The 7,040-nt window shown below is 40.4% G+C and overlaps 1 pseudogene; it reads left to right on the top strand.

Moving 5' to 3' along the window:
- The first annotated feature begins 2,409 nt into the window (after positions 1 to 2,409).
- LOC139102182 (pre-mRNA-splicing factor 38B-like) lies at positions 2,410 to 4,567 on the top strand (annotated as a pseudogene).
- Positions 4,568 to 7,040: the final 2,473 nt, after the last annotated feature.

Genomic DNA, 7,040 nt, shown 5'->3' with positions numbered 1-7,040 from the left:
TATGTATATTTAGAATTCTTATCTAGGATGTTACACCCGAGTGGAAATTGATTCCCACCGTTATCTAATAATTAGCTAGCCAATTCGTGGTTCATCTCGTGGCTGTCTAGCAAAACTGTTCAGCACTGAGTCAGAAATGTAACACTCATTATTACTAGCTAATAACGAGCTAGAAAAGCTAGATATCTAAACGTTTTTCGTCGCGTACTAGTCTACTACGCGTCTTGACCTATTCAACACGTGCTCGACTGCCGAAATCGCTGGTCGCCGGGTCCGTTGACCGCCGCGGTAGTGTGAGTACGTGCGTGTGTTTACATCGGCCGGTCAGTCCCTCGCGCTCCAAGTTCGCAAGGTGGAGGAATCGCGGGCGGCGGGCGGCGAGAACCGGTTTGTCTGGCGAATTCGGCGAATTCGGCAGTCGAGCGAGCGTTGCGTAAATGCAGCACACAACAGTAAACAAGTACACGGCGAAAAACGTTTAGAGATCTATTTAGATACATGGTCCGGGCTGGACAATGACTAAACGACCGATACTAGACAGATTTTGTTTCTTTTTCTTTTAAATGACGACTTAATTTTTTGAAGACAGTCACTAAATAATAAATACTTTCTTATAATTCATGGCTAGAACCAAGCTAGTCACTAGTTAAGAAATATATTTAATCTGCGCGATCTAACCACTAGCTGCAAAATCAGATTAGCTAGATAAATTTCCACTTGGGCAGTTGTGAAATTTACTCGAGTGCTATCCGTGGTTGCCGACGGACGTTCACGAGATCTTTCAACATTTTTACAGGCCGAAACTCAAACTGTTCTCGGAGAGTCGCCGAGGCCTCCGGGAAAACGCGCCATTTAAATTTCTCTATTATTAGGAGGACGCGCGTGGAATAAGCGCGCTTCGTTACCTCTCGGTTATTACGGAGGGCAAGGAGGCGCTCTTCATATGACGCATTCCACTCGCGTAACGATATTAACATTACGTTTCGCGATATTATATTAATTTAGAGCGTGTGTGCGCCGGCGAGTACACGACCCCCGTGGGACGACGCGCCGCTGAGATGTTGTCTCGTAAAAATTCTACGCGAACCTCCTCCCATTTTCTGTAACGGCGCCGTGCGCGAGACCGTTCGCAGTATACGATTATCGCTACGGCGCGATAACGATTTTGTATTTCCAGAATTTATATCATTCAAATGCGGGAATTCGATTTCGCACGACGGTCCGTAAATACTGGGATAATCGGCGGTCCAGCACAGCGGTCGTTACCCGCGAACGACCGCTATTTTTCACGTTAACGCGCGTAAGCCGTATATGGCATTAATTATCTCGCCCTTGCATAATTGAGAGGTTTAATAATTAAACGCGCGATGAAGAAGCATTTAAATATTTATGTATTATTTATTTGGTTTACAAAGAAATAGACGCGAGAGAAGAATAGCTTTTTTAGCTCGTTATTATTCAGTAATAATTGTCTAGTACCTGAACGATTTGAACATTACGTTTCTGGCTCAATGCTGGACAATCACGAGATAAATCACGAATTGGTTGACTAGTTATTAGATAACGGTTAGGCTCAATTTCCACTCGGAGATATGTAAAATAAATTTTTATAATTAATTCGATTATGCTTATTGTTAAAAGCATCGTAAAATTATGATTTTGTTCGAAAATAATTATATTTTTCTCTTCGAGCAGACTCGAGAGCAATATCTAAGAAAATTAATTAACCTGCGCGAATCTCCAAAGTCCGTCCGGGATTGCGTCTTTATTTCAAAACATTTTCATAATCTCTATTACAAACCATTTTACACGTCCGTAGGAAAAGTTTTTATTGCATTGTTCACCAACTGCACGCACGCACCTAGCTTCCATATAAACTTTTATTGTACTGGGAACTGAACGCGAAAACGCGTAGGATATGTTGATTTCAGCAACGCTATTTCTCTCCGTTCCCGTTCCCCCTGTCGGTCGTATTCAAATGAATATTGCACTTTCGTAGGAGCGCACTCGCATATAAAAGTGCGGAAACTTATTCGGAGTGCCCGATAAATTATATCCGGCGCCATAAAGAACTTTTTCAGGCACACCGAAACGCGAACGTTCTCGCCCTATTTTCTTTATTTCCTCCAGCAATCGAGACGATTGATAAAAGTGTCCCCTCGCTAATCAGTGCTTTATATGCACGATGAAATACTCGCACAATCGAATAAGCTTCTGTTCTATAAAACAAAAGGAATTTATGTTATATAGTTAAATAATATTTTCCGCTTATATTTATTTCTCGCCATTAATTACACTTTTCAAATCTAAAATCGCTCAGGTACTTCGTTTGTTTTATTTCACCGCGTTTATTAGCATAGCAAATAGCAGTAAACATAAAGGTGACCGCGGGTTATCGCGAAAATTGAAATGAACGCGGTTATCTCATTTTGCGTAACGAATGTCAGTTGTCGCCTGTCGCAGGTGCTGCGCCTTATCGATAAAAAGTGTCACGAGGAACCGACGATTTACGAGCAAGATCGGTATCAGCGAAACAAATGGTATAACGGCAGACTGATTCGCCAGAAAGATTTACCATGACGCCCATAATCGCCGGCGAAAATTGCGCGATGCTCCTAATGCAAAATTAAAAAGCAACGCGAGAGACAATTCGTTATTAATACCAAATGTCGATTTCGTTTTCAATAAAAGCTTACAAATAGCGCGGTCATTTATTAACCTCGTGAGTTAATATATTAACTTGCACAAAAATTATTTTTAATGGCCTGTAAATGTGCCATAAATGTCCACCTCGTAAATCCTTACGGATTTAAATAATTAAGCTAGTACCGATTTCACACGTCGAGTAAATCTCGGCAATATTACGTTAGGACGAAATTATTTCGCGACCTCGTAAATTATATGAGCGCCGCGACTTATGCAAGCAACTAAATTCCCTTCAGTTATTTTATTGCCGCGCCGGCTAATTCGCGAGAGATAGCATTTTTCGCGTTGCATAATATATCTCGTAATACTGCAGAACCACCAGCGCGTATTTGGACAAAGACGCCCCCTAAATCTCGCGGGTAATTTTACTCGTAGAAAAAACCGTGCGGATCTCGCACAAAAATTTGTAAATCCCGCGACGGCGTTATCAACGACGAATCTCAGGCGATAGCGATGTAAACTGCGAATTATTAACATATATAATATTATATATGTTATATAATATGGTATATGCCCGACGAAAAAAAATTAATAAATTCAGGTACTTCGTTATCGCGCGCCTTCAAAAGCAAGAGGAACAATCGCTCTCGTACAGTTTAATTTTTATGAGAAACGAGCTGTGCGAAGAATTAAAATCGCACCAGCGTTCTGTGCAGTCGCTTCGAAAACGGGATCGAACGTCCGATCGGATCGAAACTAATTATAACGGACCTATCGACGAAAATCTGTCGGGAGTGGTGCTCGTTTGCTCCGGCACGGAAAAACGGAAGCGTCGGCAAGTGAAGCACGTAGCGGCGGCAAAAGAAATCCCGACACGATGACAGAAAGAATACGCGGGGAACGTGACAATAATCCACGTCAGCGCGAGCTCGGGGTCGTAGATAAGAGCCGGTAGGATCGCCGCTCGGCTCAACGTGATGTGCACGAGGAAAACGAACAGATCGCAGATCGCGGTTGGAAAAAAGAAAGAGACGAAGGGAAACGGAGGACGCGATGGTGGAAAAAAAGGAAGAGAACGGGCGGAAAAGCGGCAAGCGCAACAATCCCGGTAAGAATCCTTATCAACAATGTCGCGGCGAGGTACGCGAGATACGATTGCCGGATAACAGTGCGGAAAAGATCGACCGATTGGATCGAATCGTGGGGAAAGAAACGCCGCGAAGAAGATATCGGAGAAACTGGCCGAAAAGCGAGAACGGTCGAGGCGGAAACGGAGGAAACACGGTTGCGTAGACAGAAAGAGAAAGAAAACAGATAAAGACGGGCGAGCAGATACGGCGCGTCTAAGTAAGAATAAGAGGCCCAGAGGCAAGATTAAGGGAAGACAGATTTGGTTGGTGACGCGGAAAAGGGACATCTTGCTGCCTAATGAAGAGGAATAATTTCCCGCGCTGAAAACGTAAAGGTACGATAACGCGATCCAACCTAACCGGCGGGAGAAGCGATTGCAAAGAAGCAAGTGCGCATTAGTTTAAATAAAACCGTCGCTCAAATTACAAAATAAAATCTTGTGATTCTTTTTCGTAACTCGAAAACGAAGTTGACATTACTAAATTGATTTAATACTGGCTGCGATGAGTATCGTCCGTCAGCTCGCGCCGATACCGGGTTAAAGCGATTTAGAAGTGAGCAGGGTTTGAATAGAGGGCTAAATAAATTATGTTACAACCAACTTCGCACATGATTAGCTGCTAACGGGTAAACAATTAGATCGGCAAGCGAAGTTAATGGGACGGCATCATAAACAAGCGTTTTAGCCTGCAATGTAACAGTGGTTGTGTGATATTGCGCAATTAATCGGTAAATGATGCAGTAATTTGTTTGAGCGCCGGGTTAAAAAAAAATAAAGAAAAAAAAGAAAGGAGCGCGGAATATTACGACGACGGATTAATGCCGCTTTCGAGATTCCATCCCGATGATTCCGGCCGGTCGTTTTATTCCGACAGCGTTATTGGCTGTTAGAGCCTGCAAACCGGAAATGTAATCGAGTTATTTACATAATGCGATTTGCACGGAATATTCCATTACCGCTGGATATTTTCGCAACTGCAGCTTCCTTGACAGGTTTGTCTATGCAAATGGAATGGGTCGTTCGTTAAGCGCCTTAATTTATGTATTAATTACGTGACAATTAAACGCCTCGCATTACATAATCGTTAAATTGTTAAAATAAAAACTCGTTACTCGGTTGCGTCGTTAGTCTTATTATTTTTCACGTTACACCAACTCTCCGGCATTTATGTTCGAATATCAAAGCGCAACTATCACATTTCCTTTTGCCATTTACTTAACAAATTAATAATTAGTAATTCTGGAATATCCCGCACGTGCGGGCACAATGCTTGCAAATTATTGTTTACAATAATTACCGTTTGCATTAATTATATCGAATTGAAAAGCATAACTGTAGTAATACTTTCGAAAATTTATTAGCTTTAACTATTCTTCGACAAAAACATCGTTAATTTTCTTGCGTAAGTTTGCGAAAGCGACGCAACTTCTTTGAGACGCTGCGTATTTATCAAAAAGCGAAGACAGCATCGACGATCTTATTGTTAGATCTCTGCAATATTCGATACCGATGTTAATTTCGACACGAACGGCGTGGCCCGGAAAAAGAATTTACAAAGAATGTTTAATTACTGTCATAGTGGCGTTTTCGCCCGCCAATTCAAGACTCTAATTACTTTTGCAACCTGTCCTACAACCAGATCAGTGGAATTTTTATGGACAGTCGTCCGCCGTTGGTTTGTGTTCCCTTCGTTCGGACCCGAAACGCAAAATCCGAGAGTCAGTGCTCGAAAACTGCAAGCGATGTTTATCGAACACCCTTTTCCCCTATAAATTTTCGATCAATCATGAGTAAACAAGTGGAGTTAGAATTTTTTACCTGGTTTAACTTTGCTGTCGAATTTATGACAATATGTATGTATGATGGAAAAACAACCCTTTTTTACATGATCTTCGAAATTTGTAACCAAGATAAAAAAATTTATTTTAACGATTTAGAAAATTTTTTTACAAAGAGAACAATGCGATATGACTATAACTGATAAATTACACGGAATTTTTTTAAGTCGCGGGAAAGTTTGCCATTCGGCTGCGAATGGAATTTTTCTTCCACCAATGAATCGGCGGAAAGACGAGACGTGCTTTCGAGGATTTATGTATGTACATATATAGAGCAGCAGCGTTCGCACGCATCACGTTCCGATTACGTTTGATTGGCTTCGAGGTTCCGGAAATGTTAAGGCGCGCCGTCCAGTTGGAGAAATAAGGAAAAGAAGGTCGTCGAAGTGCAGAAACCTGTTGTCGAGAAGCGACAAGAAGAAGTCGGGAGCAAGTGTGTCAGGCAAAAAAGTAGAGCGAATTCTATCCAAACAAAGCATTCTAATTACGCCACATACTGCCGTCTGGCAATGCCCGCTGCAAATAAATTACAGCAGTTGTGTATTTTGCTAAGCGTATCTCTCTCGTTTGAAAATACTTATTTAGAGATGGCCTATTTAAAATAATACTTTATAAATTATAAAACAATTTATAAACTATAAATTACAAATTTATAATTGTAATAAAAAATTCCTTTTAATCTGTAGTATAGTTATAATTATAATGTTTTTAAAAAGAACATTTATTGTAAAAAAAAATAATTTGCTTAAATTCAATTTTTTACTCAAAAGTTATTGACAATAAAAATATCAGTTAAACTTCTTTTTTTTTTTTTTAAAGTTGCGATCGTTAAATACAAACCTTCAAGATCGACTAGGAATAGCGCTGAATATTTTGAGCCTCGTGGTTGAAAGCACAAATACTTTGTAATTAATCGAATCTTTTCGTTTTAATCTCCACAGAGGGATGGTCGAGAGAAAAAAAAACAAGGCGTAGAATTATATAAATAAAAATGATCATGTAATTAAAATAATTCTCAAACGATTAATTGTAACGGATGTCTTGTGAATACAATCTTCGCGCTGGTATAATAAATTATACAACACATTTCACGCATCGATGTGTGTCACACGGTTTCCGTGTACGTGTACGGGTACTTGTATGTATGTATGCATGTATGTGTATATGTGTGTGTGTGTGTCAGCGTGTTTAAAACACATACGTAAAACATATTCCCAAGTTCTGGGAATATTCCTCGACGGTTATCTTAAGTACTAAAACAAAGTAGAGTAAAGAAAAGGGTAACGTCGTACAATTTTGAACAATAAATTAAGTTAGGCTGATCGAGACGTAGAGTTAAAAAAAGAAAGTGACAGAGTTAGAAATACAGAAAATAATAAAAATAGAGTCTTCTCGTTGAGTCTTAAGCGGCCTAGCAAGCACGC

Source organism: Cardiocondyla obscurior, linkage group LG04 (genome assembly GCF_019399895.1).
Source record: "Cardiocondyla obscurior isolate alpha-2009 linkage group LG04, Cobs3.1, whole genome shotgun sequence".
Classification (NCBI taxonomy): domain Eukaryota; kingdom Metazoa; phylum Arthropoda; class Insecta; order Hymenoptera; family Formicidae; genus Cardiocondyla; species Cardiocondyla obscurior.
The sequence above is the reverse complement of the archived record's forward strand: the minus strand, read 5'-3'. Positions and strand labels throughout refer to the sequence as shown.